The sequence below is a fragment of the Coffea arabica genome, chromosome 7c (genome assembly GCF_036785885.1).
Source record: "Coffea arabica cultivar ET-39 chromosome 7c, Coffea Arabica ET-39 HiFi, whole genome shotgun sequence".
NCBI lineage: Eukaryota > Viridiplantae > Streptophyta > Magnoliopsida > Gentianales > Rubiaceae > Coffea > Coffea arabica.
The window spans coordinates 37,801,035-37,827,089 of record NC_092322.1 but is presented as its reverse complement, the minus strand read 5'-3'; the positions used below and the strand labels follow the sequence as shown (position 1 = coordinate 37,827,089).

General features: G+C 34.5%; 1 pseudogene; it reads right to left on the bottom strand.

Annotated features, from left to right (window-relative positions):
• Positions 1–1,727: 1,727 nt before the first annotated feature.
• LOC113699873 (2-methylene-furan-3-one reductase-like) lies at positions 1,728–25,777 on the bottom strand (annotated as a pseudogene).
• Positions 25,778–26,055: the final 278 nt, after the last annotated feature.

Sequence of the window (26,055 nt, the reverse complement as noted above, 5' to 3'; positions counted from 1 at the left end):
CTGAGTGGCTAGAGTTTGAGCAAGAGAGGGAGACACAAAGGAAGTGGAATGTGAGACAGACAAGTTGCGAACCCAAGCAAAGAAGGGAGATGCCAAGGGAGGGAGTGATAAGGATGTACACGGATGCGGCCAAATCAGCCAAAGAGATCAAGACCGGGCAAGGAATAATAGCAAGAAACTGGAAAGGAATACTACTGAAAGCTAAAGGTGTAGTCACACAGGGAAGGGGAATAGCAAGCAAAGAAGAAGCACTTGCCATACGGAATGCATTACTGATGGCTAAACAACAGGGATGGACACAAATTATAGTCCATTCAGATTGCAAATCAGTAGTTGAGCAAATTAACAGGAGCAGGGAGTATGATTTCACCATTGCAACAATTTTAGAAGATGTACAGGACCTAAGTACAGGTTTCGAGAGATGCTCTTTTGTTTTTATTCCTAGAACGGAAAATGAAATCAGCCATGTATTAGCACGTTTTGCAGTAAAGCTAGTACATGATATTGAGTGGGAAAATGATTTCCCAATCTGGCTGGTTCATTTAGTCAAGAAGGACTGCAAGGTAGTACCCCATTTTTTGTAAGTAATACTTGTAAAATCAAGTGTTTTAAGATCTATAAAATGTTACCGTTTGTTGGAAAAAAAAATAGAACCAGTTATAGTTTCCAAGAAGAGCCACATCAAGAGACCCAAAATTGTCACCTCCAAAATAAGGCGCGTCTCCTAATGCTCCTTCCTATGAGAACCCTGAAAAATATATATATATATATATATATATATATATATATATATATATCAGTTTGTATTTCATTTGCATTTCTTTTAACTCTTTAATAAATTTTAGCATTAATTTCCCTTGTCTGCAAATAAGTCCGTAAAAACAATTTTATGTGAGAAATAATATAATTTTCCCAAGTTATGAATTTTCTTGACTTTGCTAGACTAAATTAATACATCTGGAGTTAGAATAATTTATCGCCTTAAAATAAAATGCTAAAATACTTAGTTTTCTTTATGTTAAAAATTAATGCTACCTGAGTAGATTAATTATATAAAATTTCTTGAATTCCAATAATTAATCCTAATTAGTGAATAACGTTAAATACTAATAAGAATTTTCACGTTAAGACCAAAACCAATAAATTTTATGTGCAAAATAAAGGAATTGTGCTAAACTATTAAATTTCTAGTTTTGTTTCATTAAATTCATATTTCGAAGGTAAATTATTTCATTGATTTAACAATTAAACCTCTTTGAATTCCGATAGCTAATCTTAAGCGTCAATAATGGTTAAGTTAATAAATGTTGATATAAATGGATAAACGAATATTAAGAATGTCAAATTTTTATATTAAGGTCAAACTTGATTTTAATAGTTTAAAATAATTAGGTAATAATGTTAAATGTTAATAGGAATTCTCACGTTAAGTCGACAACCAATAAAACTTGAGATAAACACGATTCAAACATGCTAAACGTACTCAAGGCATGAAATTACGATAATTAAAGTCTTGCATGACTAGGGTATAATTAGGCGTTCAAATCACACTTGAGAATAATTTTTAGTATTAAGTTAGAATTGAGGAATTAAGTAGAGATTAGGAAGAAAAGTGAAAAGACTAAAATGCCCATACAACCACAACATTTTCATGCAAAACCAAACAATCCCTCTGACAGCATTATGATCAACCACCCTACTCGGCCAATGAAAAACTTTCACCATCTCTACACTCCAACTGCCTCCAAAACTGTAAGCCATTCCCTCTCCTTCTCTAAAACCGCGACACCATCTCTCTTCCTCCTCATTCCTATATCACAAACCACCACTCCCATTTCCTCTGCACAAAGTTCCCTCAGACCACAAACCACATTCCAGTTCCTCTCCACCTTGTGAACATCGACGATAGAGATAGTGAGAGAATAGCCTCAACCGAGAGAGGAAAGAAAACAGCGAGCTGCAATTTTTCTTCTTTTCTCTTCTGTCCAGTCCGCGAGCTAGAACAAAGGAAAGGAAGAGAGGGAGAGAACCGTGTGTGTGTGTGTTTCCGTCTGCATTTTTCAACTCCAAACAACTGCACTTCAGCACTCCTCGCTGCAACACCATCCCAGTCGCAACAGCTGCAACCAAAACCTGCCGAGCCGAGAGCCGAGAGGGAAACCAGGAAATTTTTCAGATTTCTTGTGAGTAAGCTGCAATCTGAGGTAACCTCTGAGCTAGATTAAACTAATTAGAGGTTGATTGAGTTAATTAGGAGCATGCATGTAGAGTTAATCGATCGGATGATGATCTGGAAAAGAAAAGAAAAACTTGCTGTGCGAAGGGATAAATTCTGGCCGTGAGCTGAAATCGAAAATGCAGCTCCTAAATTGTTCACTCTTAGCAATCTGAACACCTAAATGTAATTAGCCGAGTGAAAACTTGATGATTAAGACCATGCATGTTGTTTGTGCAGTCGGATGATGAAATCAAAGTTGTAGAAAAAATCTGTTTTGGAAGTAAAAGTTTCTGCCGAGAATCTGACTGGATTAATGCAGCTTCATTTGGTTTAATTTTGCTGTTTTGAGCCTCTAACCATGATTAAGTAGTAAAATTCAAGATGATTAAGCTCTGCATGTAGCTAATTAACGGGATTAACTCAGAAAAATAAAGATGAACAAGAAAACCTGCTGCATGCAAGATCATCCGAGAATAGTTGTAGGAATTTCTGGATTTGTGGATGTTTCTAGCTGCTGACCGAACCTGTTCTGAACTGGATGTGATAAGTAAATTCTTTAGGTGGCTTTGCATATTGCTTTGTGCATTCGGATGATGATGTTAAAGCATAAGAAAATTCTGTTTTGAAAAGAAAATGGTTGGCCGAGAATCGATTAAGAAATGCATGATGTAATCTGCTTTGTGGTGATAATCAGAACCTGAGATTATGATTAGACATGAATGATTAAGATGCTTAGGACCTTGCATGTTGATTTATAAACCATCGAATGATGATTTGAAGAAAAAGAAATCTGATGTGCGCAAGAAATTCTGTTTTGATGAAGTGGAACTACCGTGAGCTTAAATTGGAAATGTAGTTTCTAATCTTCTACATGGTGATGATCTGAGTTGATACCTACATTTATTTAGCTAACAACATGATGATTGAGGCTTGCATGAGGCTAAGTAGCTCGGCTAACCAAGAAAATAAAATGAAAACAGAAAATTTCTTCATGCATGTTCATCCGTGACTAGCTGGACAAATTTCTGGATCTTTGGGATGTTTGTAGTTGTTATTCGAATTCGATTTTGAACTAGAAATGTTAATTAGCTAGCCAAAGGTTCACATGACGAATTTGAGAATCTAAAACCATGTTTTAGCCAAGGAAAAGTTGGATTCATAAACCCCTAAGTGCTGGAAAAGTATTGATAGCCGAGAGGTATGAACCAGAATTTTCAGTTTGTCTTTGGAAATTCTAATTGGTTTCTGGAATTTTATTTTATTTTTTCCTTGGAATATAATGGTTTAGAAATGCATAAGAGATGTAAATTTTAAGTTGTGTAGGATGTTTAATGATGAAATATTCGATATATTGAAAGATTGAACCAAAAATGTTGGTATATAAATGCTGGAATTTCTTTTGTGATAGCCGCAGGTTGAGTTGGAATTTTAGCTTGGTTTTGAAAATTTTCCTTTAAAGCATAATGATTGGAAATACCTGGAATATGTTGTTTTAAAGCTTTATAAGATATGTTGATGTGAAACATTTGAATTGTGGTTTGAATTGATCAAAAAATGTTGAAGTGTAGACCTAGAAAATTTTCAAGCGAGTTGATAGAGATAGTAAAGGAATTTTCCATATTTCTTGTGGCGAATTTTAGTTCCAAAAATGTTGTTTTGAGCAGTAAATTTCATATTATTGCACAATATACTCTGTAGCTTAATAACCATTCTCCGCATGTCAAGTTAGTGTTAACAAAGGAGAAATTAAGGAAGTAATCGTACGTTGAATTGCCAATTGATGACTGTTGTACTTAGCTGATGACAGATTAGTATATATATGATTTCTTGGCTGAACCATTTACTGGAATTAGGCGTTTTTGCCTTGGTATATGCTGGCATGTATGTCATATTTAAATATATGGATGGTTTGAATAAAAGCCTTATGGTGTTAAAAGAGAAAAAAGAGTTTTTCACAAGTGAAAAATGAGTTTCCAGATTTTCGGATTTCACTGACCAGTCTCAGTAAAATGCTTATATCTTGGTGTAGGAAAATCCGTTTAAGGTGCCGTCAGTGGCATTTGAAACTAGAATCATGGGCCTTTGTTCTGTAGAAATTTCATATTTTTCCTCCATGTGTACTGCTGTCCGTGACTCCTCAAAGTAGGCTGTCCTGCTGGAATGTCCTGTTCCTTCATAAAACTGAAATTGTGACTTGGATCGAACATTTAGCTTATTTGTGATTTGAATTCCTAATTGAATTGTGGTTGGAAGTGATTGATGGTTGTCAAAGGCTAATGATTGATGAAGCCTTGGCCATTTGAATGATTTTATAAGTATTAAAGGGTGATGACATTTAATTGCTGAAATTTCTTGGAGGCCTTACCTTCATTTTTGATTTAGTTAAGATGTGATATGAACTTGCCAGAAACCAAGTGCTAATGATTGACGAAGCCTTGGTCATTTATTTTACTCTTGATTTGAAATGAATCTATTGAAACCTAGGGCTAATGATTGACGAAACTCTAGTGAGATTTCCATTTGAAATGTGAGTTGGGTATATTGACAAATCTGAAATATTACGTGCTTACAAATCGGAATCGTAAGGAATCCGTTTGGTCCTGTGAACTTGAGAAAGTTTTAAGCAAGCATTTTAAATATATCTTCACTCTAGTATGGTGCGATAAAACTTAGCACGGTATGTTAAAGTTAGAAATTTCATGTAGGGATTTTCTAAACCGTGTCAACTCGATATTTCTTCCTTTAAGCTTAAACTAGCCTTATTACCTTTAGAAAATGATTTCACTAGTTTCAAAAAAAAACTCTAGGCTTTGTTTTACTTCTTTTCTTTTTCCCAAGAATTGTTCTTGGCTAGTTGACTATAGGAAAAGTTCCAAAATACGAGTTTTAATAATTTTAGTTAAAAGCGTAGAAACTTGCTCGGCAAGAAACTTTATTTTAGGTAAAATAGTTTTTAGTGATAATTTTTGCAAGAACCGTAGCTTTAAAGAAATCTTTCAAAGTATCTTTCTAGCCTTGATATCAAGTGGTTTGTCGACTTATTTCAAGAAAATAATGCTAGTTATTTTTTTTAAGGAAAAGTATCTCCAGGAAAACTATAAGAAATATTTTTCTCTACTTTTGTCAAACTTCAACCCAAGTAGATTTTTGAAATTATTTTGAGAAGGTTATCTAGTAAAATATTAGATAATCCACAATACGTACAAGCTTAAAAATTAAATAGAAGACTTATAGTTTCAAAATTTGGTTTTTAGGATATTGCGAGGACGCGGAATTCGATTCCCAACTTGATATCTGAACTCCACTCTTGGTGAGTGTCCCTGCTTGTTCTATGCTTACCTGGTTAAAGTGCTTTCTTGACTCGATATGTGATAATTTGCAATATTAGTTTTTGATCCATCGAAATGAGCTGTGTGTACTTTATCGCACTAGCCGTTCGAGTGGTGACTTGCGTGAATCATTTTTCTTCTGAATCCTTGAATCTAAATGTAGTTGCGTCGTTGGGTGAATCCCTCGACTTCTGAATCCAACTACCATGAATCTAAATGTAGTTACGTCGTTGGATGAATCCCTCGACGCATGAATCTAACTACAATAATGTCGTTGGGTGAATCCCTCGACCAATCATCTACGGGTATATCTCGAGTATACTACGTCCTTAGTCGGTGAGCGGGCCCGGGACAGGGGTATGAATGGTGACGGGTTAGGATTAAAATGAGTGGATCTACATGGACTATAGGTAGTGAGAGTTGACGGAGGGTCAACTACGATGAATGGTGATCAAGCGAGGAAAATGGCTCCTGAGAGCCCCTGTATCCTACCTTGTGCTGTTATACGCTTTCCTAACTGTTCAATTTGATTAAGTTATTACTCGCTGTTTGATTTATGTGACTGCATGTTTTGGGGCACCACTGAGATTTAGCTCACCCCACGTTTATTTGTTTTCCTTGACAGGTCCTGAAAATTGAAAGCTTTGAAACTTATCCATGTTTCGTTTTGGAATGTATTTGTATATTATGACTATTTGTGTGGGCTGTAGTGTGTTAAATTTGGATAATGTACTTTTATTTTGGATTACCACTTGAAACTGGAAAATGTGTAAAACTTAATTTTGGATGCTTGGCTTGATTGTTGTATTTTGTTGTATGAATTTTCTTCTTAGTTGGGACGGTACGATTCTATTCCGCAGCTCACAACGCGTGACATGTGTAGGAGCCGTCGTTTGGCTATTTTAAATCACTGCTATCTCTGAAGTTAATGTGGTTTTAGTGACGGTCTTCTTCGGAGGAATTGTTTTGTAATAGATTAGGTTATTCTTTGGAAGGTTTTGGTTTAGAATGCTTGCGTGAGTCCTGGCGAGAGTTGGGCAGACGGCCCGCCAACCCTTTGGTTCGCCTTAGGGGGAAGTGGGGTCGCCACAGGTGGTATCAGAGCTCTTATCGAGCTCAAACCGGGAAAAGGTTCTCAGACCGTGGGGAAAGGCCTATTAAGTGTTGAACTAATTACTATTGCTAAGGAAATTAGATATGTATGTTGGGTAGGAATCCCAGATATAGGTAAGTTACTCTTGGGATTGGCCAGCCTGAGGTGTGAATTATCCTATTGTCAGATTCTTGTACCCGAATACCAGATATTTCATTCAATGGTGTATTTGCAAATTGTGAAGAATTTAGTATATCGCATTATGATGGGACTAGAAAGCATGATTAAATTTGGCAAAGTAGAATCGAAAGGACCAAGTCTAGCTTTTGAAAGTTTAAGGTGAAGAGCCAATAGTGAGACCTTGAAGATTAGTGCCAATTCTGTTTTTGAGATGAAAAATTTTACTAGTCATTCGATGGTAAATGGAATATATGCCATCTCTTACCCAAAATATTGGTTTAGACATAGAATTGAGTGAAATCGTAGTTTAGATAGGAACTATGCAGTTGTGAATAGCTCTAAACCCTGAGGAGAATTTTTTTAAAACTAAGGTGAGATAAGTTGACGAATTTGCCATGTGAGGTGAGTTATCGATGACATTGTGGTTCCTTAAGTTTTACTGGAGGATTATTTGGGCCTAATGTTTAAAAAGGATAAAGATAACTAGTTGCTAGCTTACTAGAAAAGCCAATGTATGAAATGTTTGAGATCATTTAGAATACTTAAGAGCCACTGATGTACTTAAGTAATGATCATATTATTTGATTTGGCACTAGACGTAGTAGATCTACAATTTACTAAGGAAATTTGATTAGTGTTACTAAGGGGGTCTAGTGGAATTGTCCAGGACTAAACTAATGAAGGTTAAGTTGAATCTAAACTAAGGGTTAGGCTATTAGCTATGTGGTTATAATAATTTGTGTATTGTTGTATTGTTTCCTTTCATGCTTATAAAGATTGAAATTTGAGTTATGTATGAAAATATTGAATGTATTCGTGAATTATCTAGCTTTTGAAGTTGTATGAATTTGGTATGCAATGTGACTTATATTGTGAGTATATAATTTGATGATTACGTGTTTAATTTTTGTAACGTTGTAATATTTATTAGTCCTAGGAATTAAATAATTACTAACCTGAGTGAATTTTGGTAACCAAAGTGGTGTATAGAACTATGAGATTAAGAAAAATAAAAATAAAAATAAAAATAAATAATATATGGAGTAGGTGGTGATTATTAGGGCAATCATGTCTTGGTAAATTGTTGTAGTTTATGAGTTAAAGAAATAGTTATCGTATCATGTATACAAGTTGTTGATGTAACCATTATTAATAACCAGAAATAGGAAAGGGTAAGAACATGAATAAAATTTAAAAGTTAGTAAACTCGATCTATTTATCAGCTCATACCTTTAGAAGAAAGGTTAGACCAACGTTGAAGCAATGACTTGATAGATCCAGTGAATGGAAAAAAAAAGGGAAATAATGAAATAAACTAAAGGTAGGAATTTCAAGGATTAACCAACTCTATTACGGATAGAAATCAATAGGATGGGATGTTGGAGTCAGAACTTTGCCATGTTTGGATATTGAATGCACTTAAAAAGAGATTTGTTTGATTTCTGATTAGAGTGTACTTGAGCTTGATATATGTTGTAATTGACTTTGTTCTGTGATGTAATTAAATTGATCATGAATTTGCTTGGTATTAATGATATATATGGAGTGAAATTAACCGCAATCGTATGTATGCATAATTGGTTATTATTTATTTTAAATCAACTCGTTGTGAGAAATATAGAGCCTAGGGAGCGATAATGTCAGAGTGATAATGCTATCTTGGGTGAAAATTTTTAATTGAGTATGACGCGCAGATAAATTGTAAATTCAAGTAGTTGAACTTTTATATACTTTGGGAAGCAGTCGATTCGACACTTAAATTACGGGGAAAACACTAAGACCAAATTCCTTTAGTTAAGGTTTCGTGGCAAACATGAATGATTAGACGAATTGATGTGGAAATGGAAGATAAAATACGGAAAGGATACCCGGAAATCTTTACGATTAAAAGTGTGAAATTTTGACTATCAAGATCAGAACCAATTTCTTTTCTTCTTGTCCTCCATTCGAATAACCATTTTATTTATATATGTATATAGACCACAATTTTTTTTCCAAATGTGTATTTAATATCCTGTTATTCGTCACGAAAGGTGCGTAAAATTTTGAAAGTTGAGCCTTAATGATGTTATAATTGTTTCAACAGCTAATGGTAGACAGACTTCGACAAAGATGCTATCAATGGGAATTTAGAAGGAACCCACCCACGTAGCTACCCCTACTGACCATATGACTGATATCTTAGAACGGTTGGTGGAGTACCAAAGCTCTAGGCCAATCAACTAACCTAGGAACCAAAAAAGTTGCGAAAATGGAATGACTCTTGAAATTCGTCTATCTAGGTTTCATGGGGAATCTGACTTCAAAATAATAAGATTGAATCGAAGGAATACAACAAGGCCCTAGTGAGAATACGAAGTATGACTGTGGTTTCAAACAACTTTGAAGGTAAGTATTGAATAGTGCACTAAGACATGAAATTTTCCTTTGGGATAAGGCTACCTTATTCTGTCGTGATAGTGATTAACGATGGTAATCTCGGTGACACTTAAGAACTCGTTGGATTAAGTAGAAAGTAGTTAAGGCTTATATTTTGGAGTAACCATTAGTAAAAGGATGAAAGAGCATTACGACTCAAGCTTCCAGTATGAATAGTTGCTTATTTTGATCCTATGATTTGTCTGGCAGGCTAGCTATTTGATTTAAGCCAACTAATAAGATGACAATTTTGGAAGAAATGCGTAAGGAAATGGACATTCTCCGAAATGAGGTAGAATTTCAAAGGAAATTGGCTGACTACTGGGAAGGACGATGGAAACAAGAATATGCAGAGAAAGTTGAGCTAGTACGCCAGAACGTAGAACTGGAGAAGAAACATAAAGAAAATCCTCGAAATGGCCAGGCCGCCACCTCTCATGCAAATTGTGGATATTGTGGCAAGATTAACCACACAGAGGCCGAGTGTTGGTTAAAGCAAAGAAAGTGTCTGAGGTGCGGTAGTACCAAGCATAAGATTTCGGATTGCCCTAGAGCATTTAAAAAGAGGAAGTACTCAGCAGATAACTAAGTCCGCTACAGATCGACCAAGTGCCAGATGGAAGTAATTCGTGCTAATGGCCATGAACGGGGTCCTAGGAGTGAATGTTTCACAAATCAAGAGGGTTTGACCTCACTCGAGGAATAGAGGTTATAGTTACCCTAAACTAGACTTTGAAGGTTGTGATCTTTCGCTATGAATTATATGTACGCTACGAATATCCTTTATTTTAATTACTTTGCTATTAGAAATATTATAACAAATAAATGGTTAAATTAAGTGCCTAATTTATATACATATATATATATATACCCTGACCTATCTCTTGAGAAAGTAAGAATTTTGAGGACAAAATTCATTTTTAGGAGGAGAGGATGTGAGAACCCTGAAAAATATATATATATATATATATATCAGTTTGTATTTCATTTGCATTTCTTTTAACTCTTTAATAAATTTTAGCATTAATTTCCCTTGTCTGCAAATAAGTCCGTAAAAACAATTTTATGTGAGAAATAATATAATTTTCCCAAGTTATGAATTTTCTTGACTTTGCTAGACTAAATTAATACATCTGGAGTTAGAATAATTTATCGCCTTAAAATAAAATGCTAAAATACTTAGTTTTCTTTATGTTAAAAATTAATGCTACCTGAGTAGATTAATTATATAAAATTTCTTGAATTCCAATAATTAATCCTAATTAGTGAATAACGTTAAATACTAATAAGAATTTTCACGTTAAGACCAAAACCAATAAATTTTATGTGCAAAATAAAGGAATTGTGCTAAACTATTAAATTTCTAGTTTTGTTTCATTAAATTCATATTTCGAAGGTAAATTATTTCATTGATTTAACAATTAAACCTCTTTGAATTCCGATAGCTAATCTTAAGCGTCAATAATGGTTAAGTTAATAAATGTTGATATAAATGGATAAACGAATATTAAGAATGTCAAATTTTTATATTAAGGTCAAACTTGATTTTAATAGTTTAAAATAATTAGGTAATAATGTTAAATGTTAATAGGAATTCTCACGTTAAGTCAAAAACCAATAAAACTTGAGATAAACACGATTCAAACATGCTAAATGTACTCAAGGCATGAAATTACGATAATTAAAGTCTTGCATGACTAGGGTATAATTAGGCGTTCAAATCACACTTGGGGATAATTTTTAGTATTAAGTTAGAATTGAGGAATTAAGTAGAGATTATGAAGAAAAGTGAAAAGACTAAAATGCCCATACAACCACAACATTTTCATGCAAAACCAAACAATCCCTCTGACAGCATTATGATCAACCACCCTACTCGGCCAATGAAAAACTTTCACCATCTCTACACTCCAACTGCCTCCAAAACCGTAAGCCATTCCCTCTCCTTCTCCAAAACCGCGACACCATCTCTCTTCCTCCTCATTCCTATATCACAAACCACCACTCCCATTTCCTCTGCACAAAGTTCCCTCAGACCACAAACCACATTCCAGTTCCTCTCCACCTTGTGAACATCGACGATAGAGATAGTGAGAGAATAGCCTCAACCGAGAGAGGAAAGAAAACAGCGAGCTGCAATTTTTCTTCTTTTCTCTTCTGTCCAGTCCGCGAGCTAGAACAAAGGAAAGGAAGAGAGGGAGAGAACCGTGTGTGTGTGTGTTTCCGTCTGCATTTTTCAACTCCAAACAACTGCACTTCAGCACTCCTCGCTGCAACACCATCCCAGTCGCAACAGCTGCAACCAAAACCTGCCGAGCCGAGAGCCGAGAGGGAAACCAGGAAATTTTTCAGATTTCTTGTGAGTAAGCTGCAATCTGAGGTAACCTCTGAGCTAGATTAAACTAATTAGAGGTTGATTGAGTTAATTAGGAGCATGCATGTAGAGTTAATCGATCGGATGATGATCTGGAAAAGAAAAGAAAAACTTGCTGTGCGAAGGGATAAATTCTGGCCGTGAGCTGAAATCGAAAATGCAGCTCCTAAATTGTTCACTCTTAGCAATCTGAACACCTAAATGTAATTAGCCGAGTGAAAACTTGATGATTAAGACCATGCATGTTGTTTGTGCAGTCGGATGATGAAATCAAAGTTGTAGAAAAAATCTGTTTTGGAAGTAAAAGTTTCTGCCGAGAATCTGACTGGATTAATGCAGCTTCATTTGGTTTAATTTTGCTGTTTTGAGCCTCTAACCATGATTAAGTAGTAAAATTCAAGATGATTAAGCTCTGCATGTAGCTAATTAACGGGATTAACTCAGAAAAATAAAGATGAACAAGAAAACCTGCTGCATGCAAGATCATCCGAGAATAGTTGTAGGAATTTCTGGATTTGTGGATGTTTCTAGCTGCTGACCGAACCTGTTCTGAACTGGATGTGATAAGTAAATTCTTTAGGTGGCTTTGCATATTGCTTTGTGCATTCGGATGATGATGTTAAAGCATAAGAAAATTCTGTTTTGAAAAGAAAATGGTTGGCCGAGAATCGATTAAGAAATGCATGATGTAATCTGCTTTGTGGTGATAATCAGAACCTAAGATTATGATTAGCTAACTTAAACATGAATGATTAAGATGCTTAGGACCTTGCATGTTGATTTATAAACCATTGAATGATGATTTGAAGAAAAAGAAATCTGATGTGCGCAAGAAATTCTGTTTTGATGAAGTGGAACTACCGTGAGCTTAAATTGGAAATGTAGTTTCTAATCTTCTACATGGTGATGATCTGAGTTGGTACCTACGTTTATTTAGCTAACAACATGATGATTGAGGCTTGCATGAGGCTAAGTAGCTCGGCTAACCAAGAAAATAAAATGAAAACAGAAAATTTCTTCATGCATGTTCATCCGTGACTAGCTGGACAAATTTCTGGATCTTTGGGATGTTTGTAGTTGTTATTCGAATTCGATTTTGAACTAGAAATGTTAATTAGCTAGCCAAAGGTTCACATGACGAATTTGAGAATCTAAAACCATGTTTTAGCCATGGAAAAGTTGGATTCATAAACCCCTAAGTGCTGGAAAAGTATTGATAGCCAAGAGGTATGAACCAGAATTTTCAGTTTGTCTTTGGAAATTCTAATTGGTTTCTAGAATTTTATTTTATTTTTCCCTTGGAATATAATGGTTTAGAAATGCATAAGAGATGTAAATTTTAAGTTGTGTAGGATGTTTAACGATGAAATATTCGATATATTGAAAGATTGAACCAAAAATGTTGGTATATAAATGCTGGAATTTCTTTTGTGATAGCCGCAGGTTGAGTTGGAATTTTAGCTTGGTTTTGAAAATTTTCCTTTAAAGCATAATGATTGCAAATACCTGGAATATGTTGTTTTAAAGCTTTATAAGATATGTTGATGTGAAACATTTGAATTGTGGTTTGAATTGATCAAAAATGTTGAAGTGTAGACCTAGAAAATTTTCAAGCGAGTTGATAGAGATAGTAAAGGAATTTTCCATATTTCTTGTGGCGAATTTTAGTTCCGAAAATGTTGTTTTGAGCTGTAAATTTCATATTATTGCACAATATACTCTGTAGCTTAATAACCATCCTCCGCATGTCAAGTTAGTGTTAACAAAGGAGAAATTAAGGAAGTAATCGTACGTTGAATTGCCAATTGATGACTGTTGTACTTAGCTGATGACAGATTAGTGTATATATGATTTCTTGGCTGAACCATTTACTGGAATTAGGCGTTATTTGCCTTGGTATATGCTGGTATGTATGTCATATTTAAATGTATGGATGGTTTGAATAAAAGCCTTATGGTGTTAAAAGAGAAAAAAGAGTTTTTCACAAGTGAAAAATGAGTTTCCAGATTTTCGGATTTCACTGACCAGTCTCAGTAAAATGCTTATATCTTGGTGTAGGAAAATTCATTTAAGGTGCCGTCAGTGGCATTTGAAACTAGAATCATGGGCCTTTGTTCTGTAGAAATTTCATATTTTTCCTCCATGTGTACTGCTGTCCGTGACTCCTCAAAGTAGGCTGTCCTGCTGGAATGTCCTGTTCCTTCATGAAACTGAAATTGTGACTTGGATCGAACATTTAGCTTATTTGTGATTTGAATTCCGAATTGAATTGTGGTTGGAAGTGATTGATGGTTGTCAAAGGCTAATGATTGATGAAGCCTTGGCCATTTGAATGATTTTATAAGTATTAAAGGGTGATGACATTTAATTGCTGAAATTTCTTGGAGGCCTTACCTTCATTTTTGATTTAGTTAAGATGTGATATGAACTTGCCAGAAACCAAGTGCTAATGATTGACGAAGCCTTGGTCATTTATTTTACTCTTGATTTGAAATGAATCTATTGAAACCTAGGGCTAATGATTGACGAAACCCTAGTGAGATTTCCATTTGAAATGTGAGTTGGGTATATTGACAAATCTGAAATATTACGTGCTTACAAATCGGAATCGTAAGGAATCCGTTTGGTCCTGTGAACTTGAGAAAGTTTTAAGCAAGCATTTTAAATATATCTTCACTCTAGTATGGTGCGATAAAACTTAGCACGGTATGTTAAAGTTAGAAATTTCATGTAGGGATTTTCTAAACCGTGTCAACTCGATATTTCTTCCTTTAAGCTTAAACTAGCCTTATTACCTTTAGAAAATGATTTCACTAGTTTCAAAAAAAAACTCTAGGCTTTGTTTTACTTCTTTTCTTTTTCCCAAGAATTGTTCTTGGCTAGTTGACTATAGGAAAAGTTCCAAAATACGAGTTTTAATAATTTTAGTTAAAAGCGTAGAAACTTGCTCGGCAAGAAACTTTATTTTAGGTAAAATAGTTTTTAGTGATAATTTTTGCAAGAACCGTAGCTTTAAAGAAATCTTTCAAAGTATCTTTCTAGCCCTGATATCAAGTGGTTTGTCGACTTATTTCAAGAAAATAATGCTAGTTATTTTTTTTTAAGGAAAAGTATCTCCAGGAAAACTATAAGAAACATTTTTCTCTATTTTTGTCAAACTTCAACCCAAGTAGATTTTTGAAATTATTTTGAGAAGGTTATCTAGTAAAATATTAGATAATCCACAATACGTACAAGCTTAAAAATTGAATGGAAGACTTATAGTTTCAAAATTTTGTTTTTAGGATATTGCGAGGACGCGGAATTCGATTCCCAACTTGATATCTGAACTCCACTCTTGGTGAGTGTCCCTGCTTGTTCTATGCTTACCTGGTTAAAGTGCTTTCTTGACTCGATATGTGATAATTTGCACAATTAGTTTTTGATCCATCGAAGTGAGCTGTGTGTACTTTATCGCACTAGCCGTTCGAGTGGTGACTTGCGTGAATCATTTTTCTCCTGAATCCTTGAATCTAAATGTAGTTGCGTCGTTGGGTGAATCCCTCGACTTCTGAATCCAACTACCATGAATCTAAATGTAGTTACGTCGTTGGGTGAATCCCTCGACGCATGAATCTAACTACAATAATGTCGTTGGGTGAATCCCTCAACCAATCATCTACGGGTATATCTCGAGTATACTGCGTCCTTAGTCGGTGAGCGGGCCCGGGACAGGGGTATGAATGGTGATGGGTTAGGATTAAAATGAGTGGATCTACATGGACTATAAGTAGTGAGAGTTGACGGAGGGTCAACTACGATGAATGGTGATCAAGCGAGGAAAATGGCTCCTGAGAGCCCCTGTATCCTACCTTGTGCTGTTATACGCTTTCCTAACTGTTCAATTTGGTTAAGTTATTACTCGCTGTTTGATTTATGTGACTGCATGTTTTGGGGCACCACTGAGATTTAGCTCACCCCACGTTTATTTGTTTTCCTTGACAGGTCCTGAAAATTGAAAGCTTTGAAACTTATCCATGTTTCGTTTTGGAATGTATTTGTATACTATGACTATTTGTGTGGGCTGTAGTGTGTTAAATTTGGATAATGTACTTTTATTTTGGATTGCCACTTGAAGCTGGAAAATGTGTAAAACTTAATTTTGGATGCTTGGCTTGATTGTTGTATTTTGTTGTATGAATTTTCTTCTTAGTTGGGACGGTACGATTCTACTCCGCAGCTCACAACGCGTGACATGTGTAGGAGCCGTCGTTTGGCTATTTTAAATCACTGCTATCTATGAAGTTAATGTGGTTTTAGTGACGGTCTTCTTCGGAGGAATTGTTTTGTAATAGATTAGGTTATTCTTCGGAAGGTTTTGGGTTAGAATGCTTGCGTGAGTCCTGGCGAGAGTTGGGCAGCCTTAGGGGGAAGTGGGATCGCCACACTTCCTCCAGCGTCTTTAGGCAATTTATGAAGCCAATCTTTGCTGCCTGCTGCTCTTCTCCTTTTGTCGACCATATTTTACGAGCAAAACCGTCTAGCTGCAATAGGTAACATGACACTCATGAAATCATAAACTTAGATACACGTATTCCTGCAAACAGAAAATCATAATTTGTTACCTTTTGTCAATGAAATCAGCCCAAAACCCAGCTTGAGCTCTGTCATAACGATGAGAGGGCAAGAGGGAAGCTTTGCCCTTCCACTCCTCGTCAACACACTCAACTATAATTAGGGACTCACAAAAAGGTCTTCCATTGTGGATCAAAACTGGAATTTTCTTGTATATGGGATTCATCTTTAACAACAACGGACTTTTCTTTAAATCCATTAGATTTTCTTCCTTGGATTCATACTTGACTTCTTTCTCTGCTAGAGCAATTCTGACTCTGGTAGCGAAAATGGTAGTCAAGAAGTCCAAGAGAATCACCTTCTCACCCGTTCTTCCACTTTGATGGCAAAGGTGACAGACTTGATTAAGATATAGTAGTTACCCTCCGCATATTTATTTTTTGGTTGACAAAAATGTAGTTTTTGTATCTAAATTTTGACATATGAATAGTGGAAGCGTACCTCGATTATAGTATTGCTTCCAAACAATACGCTTCCAAGTATTAAAAATTTGTCGCATTTGATATGAATCCAGGTACGCTTTCACTATTGTTTTACTTGGAAACAATGATTCGTATGTCAAAAATGTATTTGATATCCAAATTTGTTATCCAAATTTAGCACTTTTGTTATTTTTCCTTTCTCACATTGAGGACAATGTGAAGTTTAAGTATGGGGGAGGGAAATGTATGAACTTGCATTCTAATGCCATGTGATGATATTTTGTGAATTTAAATGCTTAGAAATGTTGGATTGTGTTTGAAATACTTGTCATGTGGATAATTTTCTTGAAATTGGGTTTGTTGGTAGGGAGTTTCGTCCATTTATAAGGGGAAACTCTGTCCAAATTTTCTAAAATCTTTTCTAATATTTCACTATGGCCCAAAAATTCTTCAAATTTTGCACTTTTATTTAAGAAGGGCCAAATTGTTCCAACTTTAAGTGTCTAATTCTTCCACTTTTGGAAACTTTATATGTATTTTGGAAGATTTAATCCTCATTTGACTTGGAAATGATTATTATACAATTAGGATTTTTGCATTTTAGAAAGTATATCTAATAAAGTGAGGAGAATTATGCCTATAATTTTGCATGTTTAATGTGAATTCTCCTTTTTACTTAATTTTGCAAGTGAGTGATTGATATAATCAATAAAAGCTATACTCTTTCTTTGATTATTCTTGCGTATTTGTTAAGAGGGAATATCTATTTATTGTCTTTTACTTTTGAAAAAGAATAAAAAAAGAAAAAAATCAAAAACAAAAAAGAAGAATAAGAATATTTTTTGTTCTACTCCAATGATTCATGTACCGAGTAACCGGGGTCGGCATCTACAAATGTCGACATTCGCGTAAAAAGGTAATTGAATTAAGAGTATGCATAGCAATTTAAATAAGTGAAATGTTGAGTAACCGGAGTTCTTCACCTAAAAGTGTCGATCTTGGCGTCAAAAGACTTTTTCACTATTTAAGTAAGATATCTGGCCGTAAATCCCCCTTAGTTAAACATTTTGAGAAAAGAGAAGATTTTGGGAGGAGGAAAGCTATAAATTGACTATATGACTTGCTTATTTGTGAAATTAGCTTAGCGTGAGAGATTAAGTTTAACTTATTGAATTTAGTGCATAATTGTCTTTCCTTTACTTGATATTATAAGTATTTAGTGTAAATTGAACAAGTGCATAATGATTGTTTACCAAGTTATGAGGAATTTAATTTGAAAAAGTGTATATAGTGTTTCACCTCTTGAATCATTGTTGTTGGAGATGAAGACATTGAAGTCTAGTTCAATCCTTTGCATAGTCAAAAAGGCGAAATACTAAAGTGCAATTTCATAGTCGAAAGCTGAAACAAGGTTCTGACTAGTCAAGGGTATTTTGGTCATTTCTTGGTCCACAGAACTCCAAATTGGGTGATTCTTGATGTACTGGAAAGCTCACTTAAAGGGCTACAACTTTCGTGTTTTACATAAAAGCTAGTTCAGTCTCTAACATCGAGAAAATATCAGTTGAAATTGGACCAAAAATAGAGCAAGTAATCCGAGCTCGGATTCATTTAGATCCGAGCCCGCATCTGATCTTCTGGAGAAGTGGATCCGAGGCCATAGGATCTGAGCTCGGATCCACTATAGCAGGCCTTGGATTCCAATGAACAGTGAAGGTAAAAATGAAGAAAAATGCGATCCGAGAGCTATTTTGAGCGATCCGACCTCGGATCTAGCCCTCCGACCACTACTTTCGGCTTACCAACTTTTGTTCTGTTCACACAAGCTTTTTGCCCCATCTTTCCTGCAAGAATATCAGTGGAAACAGCCTAAGACAGCTGCAAAAGAAGCTTTACAACTCATTTTTAGCTTGTTCATGGGCTCAAGACATGATTTAACACTTGTCTATTACAAGAAATTCCTCAATAAAAAGAAGCCTTGAAAAACATTTTCATAACTTTGGGAGGCTAGAGAAACTCCACAAAAATGTAGTTCTCACTAGTTTTTCTTAGTTCAATTAGTTTAGTAGTTGAGTATAGAGTAGTGTAGTTCATCCTACTTGTTTATTAGTTAGGCAAAGATGAAGATGGAGATGAAGAAGGCAAGAAAGAGCTCATGCGACAAGGGTTACTTTTTCTTTCCAACTCTTTATCTTTTGTACTTGATTCAAAGTTTAGTTAATATACAAGTTTTGGATTTTATGTTTACAATGTGTTTTTAAAGTTTATGTCTTGGATTTAGTTAAACTTCCTATGATTGTTAGTGTTTATTATTTGGCTATTTGATTGCTATTATTTGAGCAAGTTATTTAGCACTTTAGCTCTTTAAATCATAATTAATCTGGTACCATTAATTGTGATTATCTAAGGTATTATTTCTGCAATAAAAATTGAGATTTAACACTGGTTCAAGAAGTGTTAAACATAGGGAGTATACTCACGAGAGTAGAGGTGCACCTATATGATTTTAAGTGATTCATTTCATGTAATTTCACAGAAGAAATGAACTTGTAGCTAATTTCATAACCATGAGAATAGATATGGATTAGTTATGAGTATAATTGATTCACTACGAAAGTAGGAATCATATGCATAAGGAAATTACACCATAACTAGTCAAGATAATAGTTCTCAATGATCCAAATATAGCACTTGCATGAGTAGTTAGAGATACCATAACCTAAGGATCTTTCATTTGTTATTGTGCATAAGTTCAGTAGGATTCATTTCTTATAATTCATTGATAGGCTAAATAATAGAGAAGTTTTAGTAGTGCCGGTAATTGTTCAATCTTTCTCGTGGGATCGGCCCGATATAAATCCTAAACTACTAGTTGACCTATATACTTGTAGTGAAATGGGTGTAAATCGGATTTTTTAACTTGTACGTATAACAAAATCCCGTCAAATTTTTGGTACCGTTGCCGGGGAAGATTTGGCAATATTGGTGTGAAGAGCAACTTTATTAGTTTAGACATTTTATTAATTGTCTAGTGTGTGTTGATTAAGTCTGATTAGTATTGAATGTTATTTTCTTTTATTTTTATGTTTTATGTGTGAATTACCTATTCTTCTTACTAATCTTGCTCTTACGTTATTTAAAAGCAATTTCAGGTGATGAGAAGGGTAGGTTAATTTGGAGAACAATGTTTGAGAAGTAGAAGATTACAATGAATGGTTACCTAGTGCAGAGCTCCTTCAATAGAGGTAAGCAAGAAATTACCGAAGGTATGTTTTTTGAAGATGGTTTGAAATGTTTAAAGGCAAAATTTGATATAATTATGTTACAAGTTCAAATGGACACAATTATGCATGAAATTGAGCAAATGAGGAATGCTAATGCTTTTAACTCTTATCATATGAATTGTGACTTGTGTGGAGGTTATCATGCTACTAATATATGTATGCAAATACAAAATGTGGATTATTATGATGAATTAGAGCATTACAATTCTTAGTTTGATCAACATAGTGCTAATTGGAGCAATTCTTATGCTTATGGTTGGATAATCAAGGCACTTATAGTGATTTTTCAAATTTTTATGATTACAAACCTGAAAGTGTCCAATATGAATCAAAATCATCTTGAGAGTTAGCTATAGAAAAATTTAGCTAATGTGACTTTCGACCGTTTTGATAGGATTGAGGAAAGGATAGATGAATTAGCTTCTCACTTTAGTAGAATACATGAGCAATTGAATGCATTGTATGAAATTATTTCTTCTAACAATTTGTAAAATGATCCTAGCATGAAGGGTGGGAATGTCGTATGTGAAAATTGATTGCATTTTGACGAAAATGATGAATATCAATTGTGTTTTCAATGAGCAAATGTCCATTTCACATGATAATATCTTTGGAACTAATCTTGAATCTCAAGAGGTGAGTTTTACTGACTCACTTTTCACCCCTTTAAGGAGTGCATTGAAAGTATAGGTTCTGAGGGTATTGCTACCCAAGATATTCTCATGGCATCTCCTTTGGTAAGTTCTCAAGTGGTGCATATTCAAGGTAATATCTATGAAACACTTGGGATAGGTAAGTCACTTCCATTTCTCACATCATTAGATCATGTGGCTTTTGCTATAAAGTCACCTTTTAATGATCCACCACGGCCTACAATGGTGAATTATTCTTTAACTAAACCTCATTAAAAAACTTGAGGTGATATAGTCAAGCTAATGACTATAAAGAAGCGCTAGTTGGGAGGCAACTCAATGATTTCTTGTTTTTAGTAAGCTTTTAGTTGTTTAACTAGTGTTTTTGTGTGTTTTATAGGTGACAATGACAGGAAATGAAGCGAATTATTTCAAATGCAAAGGAGTTTATAAGGAGTAGAGACCGATGTGAAAAAGGGAAGATTAACCTTTATTTTTTAGTGTACAATGCTTAATTTCATGATATGAGATTAAGTTAGTCATTTACATGAAGTTGAAGTGCATTCAAGTATTTAAATGTGTTCATGACCTATTTGACTCTTTTGACCATTTGAACGCTATCATGTGTATTGCAAGTGTCGAGGGGACTATTTGATCCAAGAACCTCAATCCTTAATTTGCATTCTACATGTTTTTTATTTATTTTGAGGTGTTGAGATTCATGTTTAAGTCACTTTCCATGTGCGTGAAGTGTTGAATTGTTAAAAAATTTCATTGTAGAGCACGAATTGGAGAATGTGTTTCAAATTGGGATCAAACTGAAAATTGTAGAAACTTCTGCAATATGTGCAGAATCAATGGATCCGAGCTCGGATCTACTTCTACAATCAGAGAAAAATTTGAGTTTTTTTATCCGAGTTCACTCATTATGATCCGACCTCGAATCCTTTCAAAAACGACCTCGGATCCTTTAAAAAACGAAGGCTCGAATCACTTTTCCTTATTCTTCCCTCTCTTCGTCTTTCATTTTGTACTTGAGAGGACTTGATCATTGATGACAAAATGAATAAATGGAACTTACTTTGCTCATAATGATGGGCTTATTTGTGAAATTATCTTTCTTTTGCTTTGGATACTAATGCATATACTTGATTAGCAAAGATTAGCACATTTCATGTTTTTATCCCTTGAACATTGTATGGTTCCACATTCTTGATCCTTGTCCGTTTTTCCTTGATTTGCATGCTTACTTCATGATCGTTGCAAATTTTTACTTAGTTTTTTTTATGTTGATTTTGCCATTTGAAGTAGTGTATTAATTGAACTCTCCTTTCTCTGCAAACAAGGTTGGAAGTTCATTGCTTGGCCATGAATTTGGATAGCGCAAGTTTATTAGGGGAGTACTACTTTCTCTTACTTTTGTTATTTTTCCTTTCTCACATTGAAGACAATGTGAAGTTTAAGTATGGGGGAGGAAAATGTTTGAACTTGCATTCTAATGCCATGTGATGATATTTTGTGAATTTAAATGTTTAGAAATGTTGGAATTGTGTTTGAAATACTTGCCATGTGGATAATTTTCTTGAAATCGGGTTTGTTGGTAAGGAGTTTCGTCCATTTATAAGGGAAAACTTTGCCCAAATTTTTCTAAAATCTTTTCCAATATTTCACTATGGCCTAAAAATTCTTCAAATTTTGCTCTTTTATTTAAGAAGGGCTAAATTGGTCCAACTTTAAGTGTCTAATTCTTCCACTTTTGGAAACTTTATATGTATTTTGGAAAATTTAATCCTCATTTGATTTGGAAATGATTATTATGCAATTAGAATTTTTGCATTTTAGAAAGTATATCTAGTAAAATGAGGAGAATTTTGCATGTTTAATGTGAATTCTCCTCTTTACTTAATTTTGCAAGTAAGTGATTGATATAATCAATAAAAGCTATACTCTTTCTTTGATTATTCTTGCGTATTTGTTAAGAGGGAATATCTATTTATTGTCTTTTACTTTTGAAAAAGAAAAAAAAAGAAAAAAATCAAAAAACAAAAGAGAAGAATAAGAGTATTTTTTGTTCTACTCCAATGATTCATGCACCGAGTAACCGGCGGTCGGTTTCTACAAATGTCGATATTCGCGTAAACAAGTAATTGAATTAAGAGTATGCATAGCAATTTAAATAAGTGAAATATTGAATAACCGGATTTCTTCGTCTAAAAGTGTCGCTCTTGGCATCAAAAGACGTTTTCACTATTTAAATAAGATATCCGGCCATAAATCCCTCTTAGTTAAATATTTTGAGAAAAGAGATGATTTTGGGAGGAGGAAAGCTATAAATTGACTATATGACTTTCTTATTTATGAAATTAGGTTAGGGTGAGAGATTGAATTTAACTTGTTGAATTTAGGGCATAATTATCTTTCCTTTACTTGATATTATAAGTATTTAGTATAAATTGAACAAGTGCATAATGATTGTTTATCAAGTTATAAGGAATTTAATTTAAAAAAGTGCATATAGTGTTTCACCTCTTGAATCATTGTTGTTGGAGATGTGTTGATTGCTTGAGGGCAAGCAATGATTCAAGTGTGGGGGAGTTTGATAAGTGTATATTTTGAGTGTTTTAAGTGTGTTTTATTATTTAGTTTTGGTGTGTTTTAACAACTTTTATAACTAATTAACTAAGATTCTACTAAAAATATGCATTTTGTGGTTTAAATGGAAAAAATTGCATTTCTATGGATTTTTATGGTGAAAACTTCATGTTTTTATAAGTTTAATGATTCAATCATCAAATAACATAAATTCAGAAAAGAATTGGATGATTGATGATGGTTTGAAGTAATAAAAAGAGAATATGAAGTGCAAGAGATGAAATGCAATTAAGTTCTAAAGAAAAGGAGTTTCATAGCTTTGACACCTTGTGGTATTTCGGCTATATCTTGGGCTACAATGATCGGATTGAAGTGATTCTTGTACTATTTTGAAGCCAAGAGATAGATCTACATTTAGTATGAAAACATTGAAGTCTAGTTGAGTCCTTTACATATTCAAAAAGTCGAAATACTTAAGTGCAATTTCATAGTCGAAAGCTGAAACAAGGTTCTGACTAGTCAAGGGTATTTTTTCATTTCTTGGTCCACAGAACTCAAAATTGGGTAATTCTTGATGTACTGGAAAGCTCACTCAAAGGGCTACAAGTTTTGTGTTTTACACAAAAAGTAGTTCAACCTCTAACATCGAGAAAATATCAGTTGAAATTGAACAAAAAATAGAGCAAGTAATCCGAGCCCGCGTCTGATCTTCTGGAGAAGTGGATCCGAAACCATAGGATCTGAGCTCGGATCCACTATAGCAGGCCTCAAATTCCAATGAATAGTGAAGATAAAAATGAAGAAAAATGCGATCCGAGGGCTATTTTGAGCGATCCGACCTCGGATCTAGCCCTCGGATCATTACTTTCGGCTTACCAACTTTTGTTCTGTTCACATAAGCTTTTTGACCCATCTTTCCTGCAAGAATATCGGTGGAAACAGCCCAAGACAGCTGCAAAAGAAGCTTTACAACTCATTTTGAACTTGTTCATGGGCTCAAAACATGATTTAACACTTGTCTATTACAAGAAATTCCTCTATAAAAAGAAGCCTTGAAGAACATTTTCATAACTTTGGGAGACAAGAGAAACTCCACAAAAATGTAGTTCTCATTAGTTTTTCTTAGTTCAATTAGTTTAGTAGTAGAATATAGAGTAGTGTAGTTCATCCTACTTATTTATTAGTTAGGCAAAGATGAATATGGAGATGAAAAAGGCAAGGAAGAGCTCATGTGACAACGGTTACTTTTCCTTTCCAACTCTTTATCTTTTGTACTTGATTCAAAATTTAGTTAATATACAAGTTTTGGATTTTATGTTGACTATGTGTCTTTAAAGTTTATGCCTTGGGTTTGATTGAATTTCCTATGATTGTTAGTGTTTATTATTTGACTATTTGATTGCTATTATTTGAGCAAGTTATTTAACACTTTAGCTCTTTAAATCATAATTAATCTGGTACCATTAATTGTGATTATCTAAGGTGTTATTTCTGCAATGAAAATTGAGATTTAACACTGATTCAAGAAGTGTTAAACATAGGAAGTACAGTCACGAGAGTAGAGGTGCACCTATGTGGTTTTAAGTGATTCATTTCATGTAATTTTACAGAAGAAATGAACTTGTAACTTATTTCATAACCATGAGAATAGGTATGAATTAGTTATGAGTATAATTGATTCACTACGAAAGTAGAAATCATATGCATAAGGAAATTATACCATAACTAGTCAAGATAGTAGTTCTCAATAATCCAAATATAGTACTTGCATGAGTAGTTAGAGGTATCATAACCTAAGGAGCTATCATTTTCGTTATTTTGCATAAGTTCAGTAGGATTCATTTTTTATAATTCATTGATAGTCTAAATAATAGAGAAGTTTTAGTAATACCGGTAATTGTTCAATCTTTCTCGTGGGATCGACCCAATATATACCCTAAACTACTAGTTGACCTGTATACTTGCAGTGAAACGGGTGTAAATTGAATTTTTTAACTTGTACGTATAGCAAAATCACATCAGATCCAACTCCACCAGCACCACCCAGAACAAGAAGTGATTTACCAGCTGAAAGCCCAGCGCTTTAAAGGCCCCCATACGCTATTTCTACAGCTACAGGAAGGCTTGTTGCCTTTGCAAAACTCAAATTCTTGGGCTTCAAAGCTAGTACCTTCTCCTCCACTACAGTGTACTCCGCTAGTGACCCACATTCCTTTGGGTACAAAGCATATATGCTCATGAATGTCTCCGTATGCTTCATCCCCGACTTCAAATTCCTTCACTTTGCTTCCAACTCTATCTACCACGCCGCAACATCATATCCAGCAACAGTTTACCAGATTAAGAAAAATGAAAGAACAGTAAATCTACACAAGGACTACCTAGTAAATAAAACAAACAACAATTTTTCGGCTAAAAAAAAGAAAAAAGGTATTTACTGGGGGAGGAGAATCAATGGCCTTGAAATAACCATGCATGTGTTTGAAGTTGATTGGATTCAGTGATGCAGCAACTACTTTGATCAAAACCTGGTCATCATTTACGTCAGGAACATCAACCTCGGATTTCAATTTAAGGACATCTTCAGGTTTCCCATATTGGCCATAGACCCAGGCCTTCATTTTAGAGGGGATGTTAATTGGAGTACTGGTTCCCATGGCCTGTAGGGCACTAAGTGCAGTGCGTGTATATATGTTGTAGGTCCTGTGTTTATTGCAAGCAAAAAGAAGGATTACAAGTGACGAGGGTTTTCACTCACCAATCTCCATTGCTACTATTTTTCCATTTGTATGTAACAATTCTTTCTTTTTCTTCTAATTGGGAACTCAGTAAATATCAAGTTGAAACTGTTGCCTTGGCCAGTGGGTGGGATGAATATTGTGTGTGACTGTGAAGAAAT